General features: G+C 33.0%; 1 pseudogene; it reads left to right on the forward strand.

Moving 5' to 3' along the window:
* The first annotated feature begins 2,473 nt into the window (after positions 1–2,473).
* On the forward strand, positions 2,474–2,862 carry LOC117166821 (annotated as a pseudogene).
* The last annotated feature ends 221 nt before the right edge of the window (positions 2,863–3,083 follow it).

The raw sequence follows: 3,083 nt of genomic DNA on the forward strand, positions 1-3,083 counted from the left end.
CATATAATCGAAAATGGTGATTATTTTAATTCAGATGATATCAAGATCCTGTAACCGCAGAGAAACCAAGAAGAGATTTCATAGACATGATATTTATATCGAGGAAGGGTACAAAAACTATTAATCTATGAAAGGCTCTTTCCAGATATAAAAAATTTTGAGTTTAGTTTAATAATGGGATTCGTTAATTACTAAATGCCCTCGGTTATAAGGTCCACTATAAGACTTTATGATTCGGCATATACATGCAAATAAAGTTTTACCAATAAATAAAAAATGAGACCGATTAATTTTGTATATTAGTCACTATGCTTATAATTAATATAAATTTCCCTTTTTCTATACCAGTATTTTAAATTTAAATGATACCTGATACGAAAGAATAAGGAAAAAGTGAGAGATTAGGTTTGGTTAACCCTTTCCTTCTTCTCCCTCCTTTCTCTTTCGTTATATATTTGTTTTTGATGAGTCTGAAAGGACATAGATGCAAATATCATTTTCAATTTTAAACTTTTTTGTGTTTTGATTTTTATCTATAAAAGGCTACATGAAAAGCAGATTTTATTTAGATCTTGAATGAAGTTATTTTTTTTTTAAGTGGACGTAAAAAGCTGATTACCGAAAAGATTTTTTTGATTGGCAGTAATACTTTGTTCTAAAAAAAATAAAATAAGAGTGCACTGTTTAAAGAATTATGTACAAAAACAAGGCTGAATTGTTAACCTGTTACGCAATTTACTAGTTTAATGATTGAACTAGGAAGATCCTAACCCTAAATGGTCAATACGAGTTTGCTAAACAGCCACTTTTGACAATCACTTAAGGTTTAATCCATCAAACAAGGTTTTTCAGAAATAAAAAATTCTATTTTTCAACAAACCTTCATGAGCCAGAAAAAAATTTTCCAAAGAAAATTGCTCACCCCGAAAAGTTCTTCGACTTTACATAAACACATATTTTTATGAGAAGTATAGTTTTCATTTTATTCATGTCGAAATTTTTTTCAAATCAAAAACGTTATTTGGCAGAAAAATGATGCGAGATATAGAAAAATGTTTGCAGTAAAAATAATTTATCCCAGAAAGGTCTTGAAGTTTACTTGCGATCGTGTCTTTTAAAAAGACCTACAAATTCTTATTTTGATAAAACTGGTGGTCTTTGATGTGAAAGTCGAAACTGGATTGATAAATTGGAAGTTAAGATTATTCATCAAACCACATGAGATACGAAACAATAGCTTTAAAAGCAAATTGTGACTTAAAAATACTTGAAATATCTAATTTAATAAGGAAATTATTGCAATAGCTTGGCCCCAGCTATTTTAACAATATTCAGTAAAGATGGTTTTTGGGGGGATTTTTGGAGGGGTTGCTATCACAAAACTAAGTTAAAATTCATACATTCGAAATGGCGGACCCAATATGGCCACGAAACGTAATAAATTTCAACGGATTTGGCTGGAAGTTGTTATTTAGGGGTTTACGTTGTCGTCGGATTCGTAATTAGCGATCCCGAAGGCATCAATTGAGAATTTTCAACTAAACCCGTGGACTTTTTTAATTTTGGCCAAAATTTATGTTTGCTTTTCCCAACGTGAAGCGAAGCGACACCTCGTATAAAGATGATCGGTACCTGATTTATATTAAGGCAGACGTATGGAAATTTCCACTCAAACTTAAAAACGATGTAAATTCTGGTTTGGAGATCGGTACAAATTCTGCTAAAATCTGAAAACTTTTTAACTCTAATAAACGTTACAAGTAAATATTAATTAGGAAAGAATGCAGAGAGAATCTCATAATTTCGGATTTTCCTATTGCTTACAACATGTACTAAAAATTTTAGGTATATTCAATAAATATATTTTTCAACAGAAATGAGGATAACCACCAGAGATAGTTGTTTTTTAAGTAGGTTAAAATTGATATCGCAATTACATAATCTGTTATGTTTTCCGAAAATCAAGTTCTTACATAAAAAATTTGCATAGTGTAGATTATGATGTACAGTTTTGGTAGCTTTTTTCATGCCCTTTTTAAGCGTCATCAGTATTTTTCGAAGAAACAAATATTTTAAATTAAAAAAGGAACTTATATGCTTTTCAAACTAAAAGACACTGGTTTTTGATTTTAGGGATGGTGCCTATTATGTCGGGCTGGTAAGGCCTAACTAATTATTTGTTTGTGGATACTTTTGTCACTTATCAGCCCTATGCGAATTTTGTCAATATACAGTGTTGAGATAAATAGTTGTAATTCAAAGTTCATAAAGTTGATCAGAAATAAGAACTGATAGATACGAGGGTAGTTCAATAAGTCCTTAGAATGACCAACAGATGGCACGCGAATCGCTTCAAATCATCTGTTTTCAGTCAGCACCACTCCCGACTAGATATATGGTGCAGTCACAGTCCACATCTTCTGAGTTTACGTGTTTTTATAACTAATTGAAAAAAAATTGTTCGTTAAAAAAAATGGAAGAAAACGAGTTCAGAGCGGTAATCAAACATTTTCATTCAAAGGGTTTAACTCCATATAAGATAAAAAATGAATTGGACTCAGTTCATGGCACATCTGCCCCTGCCTTAGCAACGGTTTATAACTGGGTAAATGAATTTAAGCGTGGTTGTACATCAATAAGTGACGAACCACGTTCAGGAAGCCCTGTAGAAGCAAGTACTCCCGAAATCATCAATAAAATCCACGATATGGTGTTGAAGGATAGAAGATTAAAAGTGCGTGAGTTAGTTGAGGCCACAAGGATATATATATAGGTGCAATTGTTTCAATTCTACATGAAAAATTAGGCATGAAAAAGCTATCGGCAAGATGGGTGCCGCGTTTGCTCTCAGCTGATAATAAACGCAATAGAGTGGTCGCCTCTGAGGCTCTTTTGGCGCGCATAAGTCGGAATCGTGAGGAATTTTTTCGTCCATTTGCGACTGTGGATGAAACATGGATACACCATTACACTCCTGAGATAAAGGAACAATCCAAGCAGTGGATTTCCACAGGCGAACCAGCTCCAAAGAAGGCAAAGACCGTAAAGTCAGCTGGTAAGGTTATGGCTACAGTTTTTTGGGA

This window comes from Belonocnema kinseyi, chromosome 2 (assembly GCF_010883055.1).
Source record: "Belonocnema kinseyi isolate 2016_QV_RU_SX_M_011 chromosome 2, B_treatae_v1, whole genome shotgun sequence".
In the NCBI taxonomy this organism is placed as follows: Eukaryota; Metazoa; Arthropoda; class Insecta; order Hymenoptera; family Cynipidae; genus Belonocnema; species Belonocnema kinseyi.